Below are 19,999 nucleotides of genomic sequence, written 5' to 3' on the forward strand. Positions count from 1 at the left end.
TAATATGGCTGTATCTATACTTTCCTATATTGCTATGGTATTAAATGATTGGATACAAAAATAATGTCTAGTGCCGTGATTGTGAACCTAGGGCACGAGTGCCACAGGTTGCAGCCAGCCGTCGCCCCAGCCCAGGCTCCACCATGCATGCGCATGTGCCTCCCGCCAGTTAGCTGGTCTTCGGGTCTCTGCCACACGTGCACAGGGGGTGGGGCCAGGGGTGAAATGCTCCCGGTTTGGACCGGATCGACCAATCCGGTAGTGATGGCGGGTGGTGGTTCGGAGAACTGGTAGCAAAAATCCCTGGCCCTGCCTCCCCTGTCCCAGCTGAGCCACGTGATCATTAGAGGTTGTTCTTTTTTTTTTACTATTAAAAGCATTTTTTCTTCGGCCGAAAAAATGCTTTTAAAATTAAAAAAAATCAAGGCCTTTTGGATAAGAATTTGGTGAATTATTCAAAATGTCCTGAAGAAGAAGATAAAGTTCCTGCCGCAATTTTTCCTTTTGGGAATTTTAACGGATTGTACAGTGACTGAGATTAAATTGATTTTGAACTTAATAACAGCAGCAAGGCTGTTGATTGGACAATATTGGAAGAAAAAAGAGTTACCTACAATAGAAGAATGGATATTGAAAGTTACTAACTTGGCTGAGATGGCTAATGTTAAGTTCGGGAAGTAACGAGGCTGGAGACCAGGGTAGTGACAACAGCTCTTTAATATATGGTGAACCCAGCAACCTGGCTGGGGAAAAACAACCCTTTATATACTGTTTAACCGGCGGCTTCAACCAATCAGCAACGTGCTTGTTTCCCGCCGAAATATTTAAAGATACATAACACTCCTCCCCTCCCAGAAAACACTTTACCACTATTTACATATTATTTACATGTTATTTTTCGATGTAGTCACGCAAATAACCTGGGCGTCTCCTAATTCTTTCGGACCTGCGCGGTTCAGTCCTGGGTGGTGTTTTGAGCTGGTCGGAGGGGCTGTCTTCTCCTCCCAGCTCTTTCTCTAGGCCATCGGGCCCTGGATTACTTGCAGACTCTTTTTCTTGGCCATCCGGCCCTGGATTACTTTTTGAATTTTCCCTGCTGTTTCCATCGGGAACCTGATGGCGTCGCTGGACCTCCGGGACCTCAGCTAAGTCTTGCGCCTCCCCCGGGTTATGGTCAGCTGTGGGATCAAATAATGAGTGGTCATGATCTGTCTCATTTAGCTCGGGTTGTTCAGCTAGTCGTTTCCTTATCTGATCTATGTGGCGCCTCCATACTCGGTTGTCTTTTAACTCAACCAAGTATGATTTTGGACCGGTTGCTTTTATGATTTGCCCTGCTAGCCAACTTGGGCCGTCCCCATAGTTGCGGGCCCACACTCGGTTGCCTATGCCCATTTCTCTCATTTTTTCTAGTTCCCCCTTGTAACCCTCTGGTGTGTAATGGGGATTCAAACGGTCAAGTGGGCACCGGAGCTTCCGTCCCATCAATAATTCGGCTGGGCTTCTGCCTGTAGCCGTGCTTGGGGTTCTATGCTGAACGGCCAGAAAGAAATCTATCTTTGTTTGCCAGTCACCTGGCTTGAGCCTGGACAATGCCTCCTTAGCGCTCCGGACGGAACGCTCTGCAAGGCCATTCGACGCAGGGTGGAAAGGCGCAGAGAGGGCATGTCGGATGCCCTCATCTGCCAAGTATTCCTCAAACTGGGCTGCCGTGAATTGCGGGCCGTTGTCGGATACCAGCGTGTCAGGCAACCCGTGGGTTGCGAATAGGTGGCGCAGGGCTGCGATTACTGCCTCGGCTGTCATGGATTTCATGAGTATGATCTCCAACCATTTAGAGAATGCGTCGACAACCACTAGGAAGGTTTGGCCGTGGAAAGGGCCAGCAAAATCAATGTGGATTCTTGACCAGGGCCCTTGGGGTTTTTCCCATTCCCTGACTGGGGCCGTTGGGGGTAGAGGTCTGGACTCTTGGCAAGCCTGGCATTTTCCTACCCTCTCAGCAATCTCTGAGTCCATGAGAGGCCACCACACATAGCTTCTTGCTAGCCCCTTCATCCTCACGATCCCTGGGTGACCCTCGTGGAGGAGGTCCAATACCCTTCCCCTCAATTTCTCCGGGATTACCACTCGATCACCCCATAGCAGGCACCCCCCTTGAGCCGAGAGCTCCTCACGTTTTTACAAATTCCTTAAACTGCTCGCCGGGCAAGAGCGGGCCACCCTCTTGTACCCAACCGAGTACAGTCCTTAACATAATGTCCCGGTATGATGCCGAGCCACTTCCTTAGATGTGACTGGGCCAGAGTCCAAAGAGTCAATCAGCAGGATGGGCGTCCCGGAGTGGGGTCTTCGATCGCCCCTGGCAGTGGGCATCTGCTTAACGCGTCCGCATGCCCCACTTCTTTCCTGGTCGATGCTGCAGCTTGTAAGAATAGCGGCTAAGAAAATAGTCCATCGAGTCAAGCGTGGCGAAAGTGCCACAGGCGTTGGTGATCGCCAGCCAGTATTCCTAACAGCGGTCTGTGGTCAGTCACAATTTCAAAGTCTCGTCCAAAAACATATTCGTGAAATTTTTTTACCCCTGACACAATTGCTAGCGCTTCCTTATCTAATTGGCTATAGTTCCTCTCTGTGGAGGACATCGTTCTGGAGTAGAAGGCTATAGGGGCTTCTGTGCCGTTTGGAAGTCTGTGGCTGAGCACAGCCCCACCCGTAAGGGAGGCATCGCAAACCAGCACTAGGCCAATGAGCTATGATATTGGATGAGCAGGCTATCGCTCGAGAGCAGGTTTTTTACTGCTTCGAAAGCCCTACTTTCCGACTTTCCCCAAGACCAAACAGTATTTTTCCCTAGAAGCTTATGCAGCGGTTCAGCAACGGTCGCTTTGTTTTTTAAAAAAACCGCGTAAAAATTCACTAGCCCCAGGAATGCCTGTAGCTCTGTTTTGTTTTTGGGCGCTGGAGCCTTTCTGATTGCCTTGACTTTGCTCTCAGTGGGGTGAATTCCTTTCTTGTCTATTCGGTAGCCCAAGAATTCGACGGATTCTACCCCTATCTGGCATTTGTTCACTTTAACCTTTAGTCCGGCTGACCGGAAAATGCCCAGAACCTTTCTCAGACGCTCCCCCAATTCCTCTACGTCTTCGGCTGATATCAATACATCATCGAAGTAGGGAACTACCCCTGGGAGCCCTTGCAGAAGTCGTTCCATTAAGTTTTGGAACAGCCCCGGTGCCACACTCACCCCAAATTGTAATCGGGTACACTTGAATGCACCCCTGTGAGTTACAATCGTTTGGGCTTCGGCTGTGTTGGCGTCTACGGGCAGTTGTTGGTAGGCTTGGGCCAAGTCTAACTTTGCAAAGACTTGCCCTTGCCCCAAAGAGTGCAGCAAGTGTTGCACCACGGGAACCGGGTAAGCGCTTTTCTGTAAGGCTTTGTTTAGCCTTGTAGTCAGCGCAGATTCTAATTGACCCATCTGGTTTTACTGGGGTGACGATTGGCGTCTCCCACTTTGCGTGATCGACTGGCACCAAAATCCCCTGATTTATGAGCTTATCTAGCTCCTTGTCAATTTTAGGTTTAAGGGCAAAAGGGACTCTCCTTGCCTTTAACCTAATGGGGGCTACCTGGGGGTCTAAGTTGAAGGAAATAGGGGTCCCCTTGTACTTGCCCAGGCAGTCCTTGAAGACATCTTCGAACTCGTTCATGAGTATGTCTTTCAGGTTACAGTCACTTCTGTAGATGCCAGTCACGCCCATGCCCAGTGCATAAAACCAGTCTAGTCCCAACAAACTAGGCAGGGTCCCCTTGACGATCGTGATGGGCAGGGTCTTCTTGTGTGGTCCGTGCTCGACTCGGACAGAGGTGGTCCTCGAACAGGGATGCGATTCCCTTGGTAGTCGTGGACTCGTAGCCGTTGTGTTTGCAGGTGGCGCTTCGCGACTGATGGCAGTGACTTCGCCAAAGTGTCCCAGGACATGATGGTGATCGCTGACCCGGTGTCCACTTCGAGTCGGCACCGTACTCCTTCTATTTTGGGTTTGGTGAAGATCTTCTTCTCCACTCGGGTTGAGGCGCGGCCTATGACCACAGTCGTTTGGTTCGAATCCGCGCCTTTTTTGTTTGAGCCAATCGCGGGTCGCCTTGCCGATCCCGCGCTCTGATTGGCCGATTTGAATTTTCGGCGGGAGGGTTGGGAGCTCGACAGACTTGAGCTAGATGCCCTTTCTTCTCGCACCGACATGTTGCATCCTTGAACTTGCAGCGTTGGCGCTGGTGTTGACCTCCGCAACTTCCGCATTCGTCCCGGTCCTCTTTGCCGCGTTTCTCGGTTCGGCAGACCCCTTCCTCATCCTCACCGTCGGATTCGGTCTGGATCTCTTCTTGGTGCACCGGGGTTGACTTTGTGCTCGCCTTTGGTGTGAGAGGCTTTTGCAGAGTCTCCGCCGCTTGGGTGGACATTTCATGCGCTGGGCCGTCCAGGGCGTTCGCCAGCGTCAGATTGCTTTTCGATAACAGCCGCCTCCGCAAACGCATGTCTCTGACCCCCCTGATGAGTTGCTCCAGCAGCACCTCGTCCAGGTCTTGGTACCCACAGTCTTTGGAGGCTTTCCGCAGGGCGGCCATGTAGTCGCCGATGGATTCGCCCTCTAGCTGTCGGCGCTCTCCAAATTCAAAACGCCGCACGTATTTGGACGGCGTTGGCGCGAAATGGTTTTTTAGCAGGGTTTGCAGAGTTTGCCACGATACCGATTGTATCGGCGTTGGCTCTGCCAGGGCTTCCGCGATGTCGATGACCTCGGGACCGCAGTGGCTCAAGAAATATGCCCTTTATGTTGTCTGGAACTCCTTGCAGTTCGTTGGCTTCTAGAAAGCTTTCGAAACGGGTCATGTACGTTCCCCATTTCTCTCTAGCTGGGTCAAACGGTGCGGGCGGAGTGTAACTGGCCATCTCCGCTTTTCTGCCCTGTGTTTGCTGGGTTCGGTTCTTCCGTGCTTCAGCTCGGTTCTGGTGCTCCTTAGCCTCGAGATCCCACCCTCGTCGCCAGTGTTAAGTTCGGGAAGTAACGAGGCTGGAGACCAGGGTAGTGACAACAGCTCTTTAATATATGGTGAACCCAGCAACCTGGCTGGGGAAAAACAACCCTTTATATACTGTTTAACCGGCGGCTTCAACCAATCAGCAACGTGCTTGTTTCCCGCCGAAATATTTAAAGATACATAACAGCTAAAATCTCAGCCTTTTTGAAAGACAATACGCAGGGAAGATATTTAATTGAATGGAAAAAATGGATTGATTATTTACAAAAGAGATATCAGATTAAGAGATATCAGATTGCCTTTGAATAATTAGGATGTATTATTTTATATAATGGAGGGGGTTAGGAAATGAAAAGATTTGGATGAGGTTAATTGGATTAGAAGGGGAAATTTTATTCTAAGTTTGGTTTATGTATAACAATACCTTGTGATTGACCCGGGAAGCCGGGGTGGGGGTGAAGGAGGGGGAGGTGTTTCGAGGGAGAGGGGAAAGGAAAATGTTTTGTTTGTTAAAACTTTTTCAATAAAAAAAATAAAATAAAATAAAAAAGCCTCTGATGTCAGAACCTTTTAAAAGGATGTTTTCTACAAACTGTTCGGCCGAAGAGGTTGTAGAAAAAATGCTTTTGAAATAATAATAAAAAAAAGTTGGCCACGCCCATCTAGTCACATTAGCCCCACAAGCCACGCCCACAGAGCCGGTAGTAACAAATTTTACCTTTCACCCCTGGGTGGGGTATATGCAAGGGAATGCGTGGGGCACAGGGGGGGAGTGCAGCTTGGTGCAGGAAGCTTTCCAGGCCCGAAACGGGGTGCAGGGGGGGGCTTGCGAGGCCCTCCATGCCCATTTTTGGGCCTGGAAATCCTGCACCACCAGCCTGGAAGCAAAAATGGGTCATAGGGTGGGGGGGGGGCTGGGGTGCACGTGCGGGGGGTGCTCGCATTGCATTTTGGGGGTTTGAGTACGCGCTTTGGGAAGTCAGCACCAAAAAGGTTAACCATCACTGGACTAGCAAATGTTAGAGAGCTATGCACAGTGGTGGGTTGCCCCTGGTTCGGACCGGTTTACAAGAACCGGTAGTAAAACTGGTGGAGGCAGGGGTGAAATCTAAAAATTTTCCCTACCAGTTCTGTGGGTGTGGCTTAATTGGTAGGGGTGGCTTGGTGGTCAGGTGACCCGGTGGGCGTGGCTTGGTGGTCAGGTGACTGAATGGGCGTGGCCAATAATAATAAATAATAACAATTATAAAGTATACAAAACTTGGGAGCGCGCCGGTCTACCTTCTTTAAAAATAGAGGCACCGGTCTACCAATTGCCTTTTTTGGGGAGGCACCGGTCTACTTTCTTTGAAAATAGAGACACCGGTCTACTAGCCGCCTACAGCACTGATCAGCTGTAGTGCGGCTCTTTGAAGCGCTGCGGCAGTCATTTAAGGCCGTTTGCAGCTATATCACCATCGAGAGCTTTAGGGACAGAGAACAGCGAGGCGTGGGCAGTGGGGGGGGGGGCAGGGATTTTTGCTACTGGTTTTCCGAACTACCCGCCCCCATTGCTATTAGATCGTGTGATCCGGTCCGAACTGGGAGCATTTCACCCCTGGGTGGAAGGCTTTGCCCACTAACCCAGACATCATCATTTAGTTACTGAGCATGTGTGCGTGTGGCCCCATCACAGACCGGCAGTAAAGGTAAATAGAACCCACCCCTGGATATGCAGATGCAAAGGGGATTAAGGATTTGAAAAATAATGGATCAAAGGCGAAGAAAGTTGTGTTTGACATGGAAAACAATATGAATGACTGAAAGTTAAAAGTGGTAAAAAACAAACTGGAGCATGTAGATGAATTTGTTCATCTTGTTTACTCAGTGTTTACTAAAGATGGGGAAATGGATGAAGACATTTCCAGACACACCTGTGCTAGTTAAACAGATGGTGAGGAATGCATTTGAAATTAACGAACATGCTAAGAGTGCTAATGAATGGGGAGTTGAGTATGCCAGGAGAAACATAAAAAACATGAATGAGATGAGAACAAAACAGAGAGAGAGAGTATTTGTTGTAAAGTTCTGGGCTACATAAACAGAGGGATAGAATCAAGATCACGTGAAGTGTTAGTGCCACTTTATAATGCCTTGGTAAGGCCACACTTGGAATACTGCATTCAGTTTTGGTCGCCACGATGTAAAAAAGATGCTGAGACTCTAGAAAGAGTGCAGAGAAGAGCAACAAAGAGGATTAGGGGACTGGAGGCTAAAAACATATGAAGAACGGTTGCAGGAACTCGGTATGTCTAGTTTAATAAAAAGAAGGACTAGGGGAGACATGATAGCAGTGTTCCAATATCTCAGGGGTTGCCACAAAGAAGAGGGAGTCGGGCTGTTCTCCAAAGCACCTGAGGGTAGAAAAGAAGCAATGGGTGGAAACTGATCAAAGAAAGAAGCAACTTAGAACTAAGGAGAAATTTCCTGACAGTTAGAACAATTAATAAGTGGAACGACTTGCCTGCAGAAGTTGTGAATGCTCCAACACTGGAAGTTTTTAAGAAGATGTTGGATAACCATTTGTTTGAAGTGGTGTAGGGTTTCCTGCCTGGGCAGGGGGTTGGACTAGAAGGCCTCCAAGGTCCCTTCCAACTCTGTTGTTGTTATTATTGTTATTGTTAAAACAAGAGGAAATCGGGTAAGAAAAAGGAATGGGTGGTGGAGAATGAAGGTGAATTGAACAAGAAAAATGAGTGACTGGTACAAAAGAAATGTCCTGAAGTAGTTTGGACATGTAGAGAGAGAATGAACAAGGACTCTAGAAAGAGTGCAGAGAAGAGCAACAAAGATGCTTAGGGGACTGGAGGCTAAAACATGAAGACCGGTTGCAGGAACTGGGTATGTCTCATTTAATGAAAAGAAGGACCAGGGGAGACATGATAGCAGTCTTCCAATGTCTAAGGCAGGAGTGAAATGCTCCCGGTTCAGACCGGATCTCCCGATCCAGTAGCGATCGCAGCGGGTGGTTCGGAGAACCGGTAGCAAAAATCCCTCTCCCCCATGCCTCCCGCATGCCCAGCTGAGCTGCGCGTTCATCAGAGGTTTTTTTTTACTTTTAAAAGCATTTTTTCTTCAGCCGAAAAAATGCTTTTAAAAGTAAAAAAAAAACACCTCTGATGATCGCCTGGCTCAGCTGGGATTGTGAGAACCCTTTCAAAGCATTTTTTCTGTAAGCTCTTCGGCCGAAGAGGCTGTTAAAAAAAAAAAGCTTTTAAAGGGTTCTGGTGATCCGGCAACTCACCTGGGATCGTCAGAATCCTTTCAAAGCATTTTTTCTACAGCTCTTCGGCCGAAGAGGTTGTAGAAAAAATGCTTTTAAAAGTAAAAAAAAAAAAGTTGGCCACGCCCACCCCGTCACATTACCCCCAAGCCACGCCCACAGAACTAGTAGTAAAAAAATTTACTTTTCACCCCTGGTCTAAGCGCTTGCCACAAAGAAGAGGGAGCGAAGCTATTCTCCAAAGCACCTGAGGGCAGGACAAGAAGAAATGGATAGAAACCTGGGGTGAAATCTGAACCGGTTTACTACCGGTTCGCTGGCTGTGCATGCGCACTGCGCACCAAATGCAAGATGCGCGCATGAAGTGCACACCAAAAGGAGGCATGGGGTAAGTAGAACAGCACAGGATGCGTGTGTGTGTGTGTGATCAGCTGTGGCGTGCAATCTTTTTTATTTATTTATTTATTTATTTATTTATTTATTTATTTATTTATTTATTTATTTATTTATTTAGATTTTTATACCGCCCTTCTCCCGAAGGACTCAGGGCGGTGTACAGCCAGATTTAAAACAAAAACAATATACAGATTAAAACAACAATTAAAATACATATTTTATAAATGGCCGAAAATTAAAACCATCGAATTAGACCCAGAATAAAATACCCCAGTTAAAATTATTAAAATTCAGAAATTTAAAAATTTAAAAATCAAGCCAGTCCCGCTTGGATAAACAAATACGTTTTCAATTCACGGCGAAAGGTCCGAAGGTCAGGTAATTGACACAAACCAGGGGGAAGTTCGTTCCAGAGGGTAGGTGCTCCAACAGAGAAGGCCCTTCCCCTGGGGGCTGCCAGCCGACATTGCTTGGCGGACGGCATCCTGAGAAGACCCTCTCTGTGTGAGCGTACGGGTCGGTGGGAGGCATAAGGTAACAGCAGGTGGTCCCATAAGTACCCGGGCCCTAAGCCATGGAGCGCTTTAAAGGTGGTAACCAACACCTTGAAGCGCACCCAAAAGACCCCAGGTAGCCAGTGCAGACTGCGCAGGAGCGGTGTTACCCGGGAGCAACGTGGTGCTCCCTCAATCACCCGTGCAGCTGCATTCTGGACTAGCTGAAGTCTCCGGGTGCACCTCAGGGGTAGCCCCATGTAGAGAGCATTGCAATAATCCAGACGATATTATTTTACTTTTAAAAGCATTTTTTTACAACCTATTCGGCCAAATAGGTTGTAAAAAATGTTTTTAAAAGTAAAAAAAGAGGCTCCGACGATCATGCGGCTCAGCTGTGATTGTCAGAGGCTTTTTTTTTAACTTTTAAAAGCATTTTTTTACAACTTATTAAAAAATGCTTTTAAAAGGTAAAAAAAAAGGCTCTGACGATCGCGTGGCTCAGCTGTGATCGTCAGAGCATTTTTTTTACCGCATGGGCTGCGGGGGGTGGGTGGGGACAAGGATTTTTGCTACCAGTTCTCCGGACCACTCACCGCCATCGCTACCGGATCAGTCGATCCGGTCCGAACTGGGAGCATTTCACCCCTGGTGGAAACTAATCAAAGAGAAAAGCAACCTGGAACTAAAGAGAAATTTCCTGACAGTGAGAACAATTAACCAGTGGAACTGCTTGCCTCCAGAAGTTGTGAATTCTCCAACACTAGAAGTTTTTATGAAGAGATCGGACAACCATTTGTATGAAATGGTATAGAGGTTTCCCGCCTAAACTGGGGGTTGGACTAGAAGACCTCCAAGGTCCCTTCCAACTCATTCTATTCTATTCTATTCTATTCTATTCTATTCTATTCTATTCTATTCTATTCTATTCTATTCTATTCTACTGAATTGCAAACAAATGTGTGGAGAAAATGTGACTGGGTCAAGAGGAAAGGGAATAGCGGAGATCTTGTGGTAGATGGAGTTGTTGAGCTTCTCAAGAAGAAAGCACTAAAAGCAATCTATGGGATACAGATTTTCATGTTTTAATGGACTGTTTATTGGATGGTGCCCAAATCCCCGTTTGTGAAATGGACACCTATATATATCTGATAAGAAAGGAAGAATGAAAGAAAGGAGAGAGGAGGCAGGGAGGAAAGGGAAGAAGGAAAAATGAAAAGGGAGGGAGGGAGGGAGGGAGGGGGGGGAAGGAAGAAGGAAGGAAGGAAGGAAGGATGAAGAAGAGGGAAGAAGGAAACATGAGAAGGGAGGGAGGGAGGGTGGGTGGAAGAAAGGAAGGAGAGAGAGAAAGGAGGGGAAAGAAGGGAAAATGAAAGAGAAGGAAGGAAGGAAGAGGGAAAGAGGGAGGGAGGGAAGGAAGGAAGGAAGGAAGGAGAGGTGAAGAAGTAGAAAGAAGGAAAAATGAGAAGGGAGGGAAGGAGGAAGGAAGGAGAGATGAAGAAGAGGGAAAGAGGAAAAATGAGGAGGGAGGGAGAGAGGGTGAAAGAAGGTGAGAGAGAAATGAGAGGAAAGAAGGGAAAATGAAAAAGAAGCAAGGAAAGAGAGAAGGAAGGAAGGAGAGAGACGGAGAAAGGAGAGGGAAGAAGGAAAATGAAAGAGAAGGAAGGAAGGAAGGAAGGAAGGAAGGAAGGAAGGAGAGAGAGATGAAGAAGAGGGAAGAAGGACAAATGAGAAGGGAGGAAGGAGGGAAGGAAGGAAGGAGATGATGGAAGCAAGGACCGTTTACAAGGACAAAAAGGTATAGAAACTTCCAGCCAATGGTGTAAACTGGATTAATACACTTTTTCTTATCTATTATCTTTAATTTTGTTTTTTGGCTGATTACTTTTTACTTCCTTTCCATGCTTTGCATCTGTTTATCCAGAAAGGAAATAAAATATGCATGGATGCAATTTCTCAACAGAGAGGAAAAACCCCAAACAAGGACCAAGAGGAATATGACAAAGAGAGAAAGCCAACAAGGATGTGAGAATAATACCCAGCTGATTACCTGCTTCATGGGCAACTTAAGATAAAGCTGCAATTCTATTTTACATAAGTATGTTTTCCCCCTCTATGTAGCCTATTATGATAAATTTTTCTTTCGCTGATCCTGTTAACTGAAAAAGCCAGAAAGAATAAGAGGCTTCCCCACTGAGTTATAACCCCTCTCTGTTGTATTATCTGTAAATAATTTGAATTATTATTGCTGATTTAACTTTGGATACGATGCATTCTTGAAGGAAGTATAAGAGTATCCAGAGCTTTATTTGAAAGCATGTAATGAACTGAAGAGATTCCCCCCCCTCCTCAATTCACTATTATTTGCTGGGGTGTCTTTCCTGCTGGCTTCTTGCCAAACAGTGGAGAAAGGATTTTTAAACAAGCAGTCTTTGAAATTCCATTTTTTTCCCCATTCGTTTACTCTGATGAATCCTTCACAACCCCAGGGGGTTGCATTCAGGGACTTTTTATAGGTGGGGGTGAAAAAAAAGAAAGTTACACAAACATGCAGTCAACCTTCCCCATTAAAATACAGTTGGGGCCACTATCTTATCTTTTTTTTTTTTTTGGACATCAGTTTAACAGAGTTGGAAGGGACCTTGTAGGTCATCTAGTCCAACCCCCTACCCCATTTCTGACAGATGGCATTCCAGTCTCTTCTTAAAAGCTTCCAGTGATGAAGCTCCCACAACTTCCGAAGGCAACTTCTGTTCCAGTGGTTGATTGCTCTCACTGTCAGAAAATTTCTCCTTATTTCTAGGTTTGAATCTCTCCTTGATCAGTTTCCATCCATTATTCCTTGTCTGGCCTTCAGGAACCTTGGAAAACAGCTTGACCCCCTTCCTCCTCTCTGTGGCAGCCCCTCAAATATTGGAAGACTGCTATCATGTCTCCCCTGCTTTGCTGGCTGAGGAATTCTGGGAGTTGAAGTCTTAAAGTGGCCAAGGTTGGAGACCCCTACCATAGAATATCTCCCTCAAGACAGTTATTCTGAACCCCGCCCTGTTGGAGCACCTACCCTCTGGAACGAACTTCCCCCCGATTTGCGCCAACTATCTGATCTTCGGACCTTTCGCCGTGAATTAAAAACTTATTTATTTATCCAAGCGGGACTGGCTTGATTTTTAAATTTTCAAATTTTTAATTTTTAGTAATTTTATATGGGGTATTTTAGGCTGGGTCAATTTGACGGTTTTAATTTGGCCATTATTGAATATGTATTTTAATTGATATTTTAATTTTGTATATTTAATTGTTTTAACCTTGGCTGTACACCGCCCTGAGTCCTTCGGGAGAAGGGCGGTATAAAAATTTAAATAAATAAATAAATAAAATAAATGAAGTCAGCACAAAAACAACATTTAACACCCCATCTGAAGGGATTGAAATCTGAACCGGTTTACTACCGGTTCGCTGGCTGCGCATGCGCAGTGCAACACAAAAGGAGGCATGAGGTAAGTAGAACAGCGCGCGCAGGGGAGGGAGTGATCAGCTGTGCCGTGTGATTTTTTTTTTTTTTACTTTTAGAAGCATTTTTTTACAACCTATTCGGCCGAGTAGGTTGTAAAAAAAATGCTTTTAAAAGAAAAAAAAAGGCTTTGACGACTAGGCAGCTCAGCTGGGATCATCAGAGCCTTTTGTTTAAACCTTTTAAAAGCATTTTTGTACAACCTATTCAGCCGAATAGGTTGTAAAAATAATGCTTTTAAAAGGTTACAGAAAAGGCTCTGACGATAGTGCGGCTCAGCTGTGATTGTCAGCGCCCTTTTTTTACCTTTTTAAAAGCATTTTTTACAACCTATTCTGGGCGAGAAAAGCAAGCGAGCCGGAAAGAAGCGGTAAGCGGACAAGCGGGTGACCGGCTGATTGGGTGAGCATGGGGGGCAAGGGGGGGCAGGAGGCATGGATTTTTGCTACCGGTTCTCCAAACCACCCATCGCTATCACTACCGGATCAGCTGATCCGGTCCGAACCTGGAGCATTTCACCCCTGGATTGAAGCCTTTGCTTCTCCTTGTATTGCCAGAGGTTATATAATGTCATTTTCGAAAGTATCTGTAGTTTTCATCCTACAGAGCTGGCTCTCCTTCTCCCCCCTGCCCTGCTATCAACTTACTGAAGATCAGCGATTCAAAGGGCTCTTTACAAAGAAGCATCTGAATGCAACCAAAAGGGTTGGAGATAAATGTTCTTCTTCGCCGCTTTTTCTCTCCCACTCCCCACTTTCCTCCGATTTTTCCTCCCGTATAAGATCTCTGCTTAAAATTAGGTCACCGCCTGTGCATTTCTCTTTTTCCCATCTTCACCTTTCAGGTTTGTAGATTCTGGCCTCCGCTTTTAAACATCTGAATTTGTCCCGTCCCACCCCACCCCGCTCAGGCAAGGAATCCAACCGAGCCAATTTTCTCTCGGCCGCCTTGGATTCTCGGGTGTTACAGCCCAGCCTTTCAAATGCCAGTTTGGACTAACGAGCTTTCCACAAAGACAAGCCAACAACTCAACCTGCTGATGGCAGAAACGGCTTGTAAAAATACCAAGCCCGGCATGGATGCTGTGCTTGCGATGGAGCCCCAGAATTCAAGGTGACTTCATTTTTGTGTCTAATAGAAGAGAATATTTGTGGTCGAGGGTTGAACCGGAGGTCGTTGCTAGTCTCTCAGCTTGGTGGGGTTTTTGTTTTTGTTTTTTGCAGAACTTTTATTACCCAACTAGGTAACATCATCAGTTTTAGTAGGCAATGGGGTTTATGGAGAGGAGGAAGAGAAGGACTGGGGTCCTTGAGGCTCTCTGAGCTTGGTGGCTTTCTTGTGGACCTTTCATTACCCAACTAGGTAACATCATCCGTACTAGAAGGGAGTGGGGTTTGTGGGTGGGAAAAGGAGGAGGAGGAGGAGGACTGTGGGGTCTTTGGTGCTCTCTAAGCTTGGTGCTTTTCTTGTGGACCTTTCATTACCCAACTAGGTAACATCATCAGTACTAGAAGGGGGTGGGATTTGTGGGTGGTAGGAGGAGAAGGAGAGGAGGAGGAGGAGGACTGTGGGGTCCTTGATGCTCTCTGAGCTTGGTGGTTTTCTTGCAGTCCTTTCATTACCCAACTAGGTAACATCTATAGGGTTAGAAGAGAATGGGGATTGCTTTTTAGATATACAGTAAGTGGCTTAAACCAACAAGAACACTCCCTCCAATACTGACAGAGCAAACCACCAGTATATAAAAAGAGAGTAAACCCCAGTCCCTTACAGTACTGATGATGTTACCCAGTTGGGTCGTGAAACATCTGCAAGAACACCACCAAGCTTCCAAGACTACCAAGGACCCGCCAGCTCAACCTTGAGGTACAAATATTCTCTTCTATTGGTTTCATTTTAGTGGCCCCCATTATTAACAGGAAGAACATCCTTTATTTTGAATGACATCTTCCTCCTTCTCCTCCTCCTCCTCCACCCATTTTCCTTCTTCTCCTCCACTCGGCAAATCCCATTCTCTTCCAGCAATGATGATGCTTCCTGGTATGGTAATGAAACATCTGCAAGAAAACATCTAAGCACAGAGAGCACCAAAGGCCTCACAATTTAACCCTGAGTTACAAATTTGTCTGAAATGGTAGAGGGTTTCCTGCCTGAGTAGTGGGTTGGACTAGAAGATCTCCAAGGTCCCTTCCAACTCTGTTATCCTATCCTATCCTATTCTATTCTATTCTATTCTATTCTATTCTATTCTATTCTAGTCTAGTCTAGTCTAGTCTAGTCTAGTCTAGTCTAGTCTAGTCTAGTCTAGTCTAGTCTAGTCTAGTCTAGTCTAGTCTCTCTTCTCTTCTCTTCTCTTCTCTTCTCTTCTCTTCTCTTCTCTTCTCTTCTCTTCTCTTCTCTCCTCTCCTCTCCTCTCCTCTCCTCTTTTCCTTTCCTTTCCATTCCATTCCATTCCATTCCATTCCATTCCATTCCATTCCATTCCATTCCATTTATTCTATTCTATTCTATTCTATTCTATTCTATTCTATTCTATTCTATTCTATTCTATTCTATTCTATTCTATTCTATGTACACTGAGTGTATGCACCAAAGACAATTTCCTTCTGTGTCCAATCACACTTGGCCAGTAAAAAAATTCTATTCTATTCTATTGAATAGGATGAGATATTGATTTCAAACCTGAAATATTCCTGTTGGGGACTTTACCAGAAATTTATACCAAAGAAAATGTATATTTGATTACCCGTGTAATAACTGCAGCTAGAATTGTATTTGTACAAAATTGGAAAAGTGAAGAAATCCCTACAGTGGGGAATGTGATTAGGAATGTGCCGAAATGAATAGATTAGCACTGGCAATTAAAGAGAAAGAACAAACTGAATATTATATTATATGGGAGCTATTTTACCGATGGTTAGAGAATAAATATAAAAATTAGAAATAAATGTAGATGAGTGAAATATAGAAAATATACTAATAGAGTTACATAAGTTAAGAAGAGGATTGTTATAGTGTCAGATATTTAATGTATTGGTATTAACAGTGGTGGGTTTCAAATTTTTTTACTACTAGTTCTGTGGGTGTGGCTTGGTGGGCATGGCAGGGGAAGGATACTGTAAAATCTCCATTCCCACCCTACTCCAGGGGAAGGTTACTGCAAAATCCCCACTTCCTCCTGATCAGCTGGAATTTGGGAGGCAGAGAATAGATGGGGGCGGGGCCAGTCAGAATTTTTACTACCGGTTTTCCAAACTACTCAGAATTTCCGCTACCGGTTCTCCAGAACTGATCAGAACCTGCTGAAACCCACCTCTGGGTATTAAGCTAAGAATATATTAAATAAGGAATATAGCTGTAAACTGTTATTGCATAAAACATTTGTACCCAGATGACACACTGTTTAATGGAAGATGGATTGCTTGTATTAAAATAATAAAAATTATATATATATATATATATATATATATATATATATATATATATATATATATATATATATATATATATATATATATATATATATATATATATATATAGGTCTTTGGTTGTTCGGGTTTTCTCCCGTGTAAAATTGGAAGTGTCTTGGCGACGTTTCGACGAAGTCTCATTCGTCATCTTCAGGCTTCAGCTTCGTGCTTCTGGGAGCAATGTGTGATCGCAGCTGTTTCTTCCTTTTAACTGCTAGTGGGGGTTTGAACTGATTGGGTGGGAGCTTGGCTGTGCTCTGATTGGATGGGGTTTTTTCTGTGCTCTGATTGGATGGGGGTGTGTCCTGTGTTGGTGGGGGCTTGGTTGTGCTCAGTCTAGTCTGTGCTGCACGATATTGACTTTAAAAAGACCAGAACTATCGCCAAAACTGAACACTTTAACAACAGAATAATCAGAGAAGCCATCGAGATAGAAAAACGGCCACACAGCATGAACAAACGAGATGATACCTCCCGCCTACCAGCCATTTGGAAACCTGCCCTTATTGACAAACGTGTCCCTAACACGAGGAATGACACCAGACCCACACTCACGAGGTCCACACAGGATGTCACCACCACACATCTACCCAGAAAGCACACCCAAACCCACACTGATCAGGAAGCACGACCAAGGACCAGAAGCCAGACCGCAGCTGCAACATTAGCCATTTCAAACCCCTCCAATCCATACATGCAGCAGACTGACACCCACTACGAAGATGTAGCACGACCACGAACACGAAGCCAAACAGCAGCAGTGCAGCTCACCAGCTCAGATCCCCCTGCAACTCAGACTAATTTGAGCACAACCAAGCCCCACCCAAACAGGACACACCCCCAGCCAATCAGAGCACAAAAAACCCACATCCAATCAGAGCACAGCCAAGCTCCCACCCAATCAGTTCAAACCCCCACTAGCAGTTAAAAAGGAAGAAACAGCTGCAATCACACATTGCTCCCAGAAGCACGAAGCTGAAGCCTGAAGATGACGAATGAGACTTCGTCGAAACGTCGCCAAGACACTTCCAATTTTACGCGGGAGAAAACCCGAATAACCAAAGACCTATATATATATATATATATATATATATATATTATTTTATTATTTTTATTTTTTTATTTTGTCACACAGTATATATAAGCATAAGCATGAAAATAACTATATAATATATAAGCATATATATAAGCATGAGTATGTAATAACTATATTAATTGGATATAACGAAAGGAAACAATAGGACAGGAATGGTAGGCAAGCTTGTGCTCTTATGCACGCCCCTTACAGACCTCTTAGGAATGGGGTGAGGTCAATAGTAGACAGTTTTTGCTTGTAGCTTTGGGGAGTTTGGGAAGAGACCACAGAGTCAGGTAGTGCATTCCAGGCATTAACAACTCTGTTACTGAAGTCATATTTTCTGCAATCAAGATTGGAGCGGTTCACATTAAGCGTAAATCTATTGTGTGCTCGTGTATTGTTGCAATTGAAGCTGAAGTAGTCTTTGACAGTAGTAGTAGTCTTCTATTACATTGTAATAGATGATAGAAGATAGGGTTGTCACAAGGAATGTGACACAAGGAATGTGATGATAGAAGATAGGGTTGTCACAAGGAAATGGACCTCAATTTATTCTCCAAAATGCTGGAGGGCAGGACAAGAAGCCATGGGTGGAAGCTTGTCAGAAGAAGATGCAACCTAGAAGTAAGGACAAATTTCCTGACAGTGAAAACAATCAATCAGTGGAACAGAAGTTGCCTCCAGAAGTTGTGGGTGCTCCCACAAACACTGTGAAAACATTGAAGGTTTTCAAGAAAAGATTGAACAGCCCTTTGTCGGGAATGTTTAAGGTCTCCTGCCATAGGCAGGGGGTTGGACTAGAAGACCTCTGAGGTCCCTTCCATCCCTACGATTCTTAGAAGCTTCTTCCACCAAGATGGTCTTTCGAACATCTCGGAAGGAGACACCGCTGGGGGGTGAAGGCAAGGAGACCTACAAAGTGGGGAGTGACAGGAAAGAAAATCCAGGGTCTTGTCAGGGATCGGGATAATTCGAGACGCTGACTTCTCCCGGGGAAAGGCTAGGAATAATTAATATGCAGAAAACCTCCCGCAGTGGAAGCGCCAACATCCAGCGCTGTCCTCTCCTTGATGATGTGTTTGTGATAAATGTTCACATGACAAGGTTATTTGGTGCAAAGCAGCTGGCTGGGTTGTCATAGCAACCGCTCCACGATGCCCATAAATCTGGCATGTCGTTATCCTGGCTGGGTTTGCATAACACACCGGTCTGCAAAGCCAATTCCAGCAGGCGATTTGACAGAATCCCATTCTCTCTCTCTCTCTCTTCTTTCCCCCTCCCTCCCTTTCCCCTTCCCCTCCTGCCCCCCTTTCTCCTCTCTCTCCCACTCCCTCTCTCCTCCCTCTCTCTCCTTCTCTCTTTCCCTTCTCTCTCCCCCTCTCTCTCCTTCTCTCCCTCCATCATCTTTCTCCCTCCTCACCTCCCTCTCCTCTCTCTCTCCCTCTCTCTCTCTCTCCTTCTCCTTCCCTCTTGCTCTTTCCTTCTCTCTCTCCCTCGATCTCTCTCCTTCTCTCCCCTCTCCTCTCCCTCTCCTCTCCTCCTCTCTCTCTCTCTCTCTCTCCTCCCCTTCTCTCAACTACTTTCGTTCTCCCACCCTCTCTCCTCCCCCTTCCTCTCTTTCCCTTCTTTCCCTCCACCCTCTTTCTCCCTCCCTCTCCTCCCTCTCCCCCTCCCCTTCCCCTTCCTCCTCCTCTCCCTCTCCTCTCTCTCCCATTCCCTCTCTTCCTCTCTTCTCCCTCTCTCTCCTTCTCTCCCTCTTCCTCTCCTTTCCCTCTCCTCCCTCTCCCTCTATCCCTCTCTCTCCTCCACTCTCCTTCTCTCCCTCTCTCTTTCCTTCTCTCTCCTCCCTCTCCTCTCTCTCCCTCTCTCTCCTCTCTCTCTTCCTCTCTCTCTCTCTCTCCTTCTCTCTCCCCTCTCTCTCCTTCTCTCCCTCCCTCTTTCTCTCTGTCTCTCTCTCTCTGCCCCTCCTCTCTTTTCTCTCTGCCCCTCCCCCCACTTTCTTTCTCTCACAAACATAGACAAACCCACAGGATCCTCTTACTGACTGTCTTCATCCCAGTACTGATATTTCCTCGGCTTACGACCTATAATTGAGGCCAAAATCTCCATTGGTAAGCGAGACATTTGTACAGTGAGTTTTACCCCATTTTGCAACCTTTCTTGCCACAATCGTGAAGTGAATCACTGCAGTCGTTAAATGAATCACCCGGATGTTCAGAGAATCTGGCTTCCCCATTGACTTTGCTTCTCAGAAGGTCACAAAAGGGGATCACGTAACCCCGGGACACTGCATCCATCATAAATATGAACCAGTTGCCAAGCGCCTGAATTTTGGCCATGTGAGCATGGAGAGGCTGCAACGGCCATAAGTGTGAAAAACAGTCATAAGTCACTTTTTTCCGTGTCACTGTAACTTTGAATGGTCACTAAAAGAACTGTTGTAAGTTGTGGACTACTCGTATTCTTTTTTTTTTTCCTCTCCCTCTCCCGAGAAAAATGATTAGGTGTATTCATAGAAGCCCGGAAAGTTTTCGATCATTATAAAAGTAGAAAAGTAGCATCTCACTCACTGGGATGGTTTTCCTGATGGTTTTCCATCCAACGATTAACTGATGGGGATTGCCTTCAGATGGATTTGCTGGCTGGGGAATTCTGGGAGTTGAAGTCCACCCATCTTAAAGTTGCCAAGCTTGAGAAAGACAGTGATGGATGCAACGGTGGGATTCAACCGGTGTAACAACC

The 19,999-nt window shown here is 45.8% G+C and overlaps 1 long non-coding RNA gene across 2 annotated transcripts in view; it reads left to right on the top strand.

Moving 5' to 3' along the window:
* Positions 1–12,507, top strand: part of LOC131192234 (uncharacterized) — a 31,241-nt gene extending 18,734 nt beyond the window's left edge. Inside the window, exons 2-3 of one of the 2 annotated variants that reach the window (XR_009153675.1) lie at positions 11,123–11,296; positions 12,002–12,507. This is a non-coding gene — a long non-coding RNA (uncharacterized LOC131192234). The remainder of the gene's footprint in view (positions 1–11,122; positions 11,297–12,001) is intronic. The other variant, XR_009153674.1, reaches the window with a different exon arrangement.
* Positions 12,508–19,999: the final 7,492 nt, after the last annotated feature.

This window comes from Ahaetulla prasina, chromosome 2 (genome assembly GCF_028640845.1).
Source record: "Ahaetulla prasina isolate Xishuangbanna chromosome 2, ASM2864084v1, whole genome shotgun sequence".
In the NCBI taxonomy this organism is placed as follows: domain Eukaryota; kingdom Metazoa; phylum Chordata; class Lepidosauria; order Squamata; family Colubridae; genus Ahaetulla; species Ahaetulla prasina.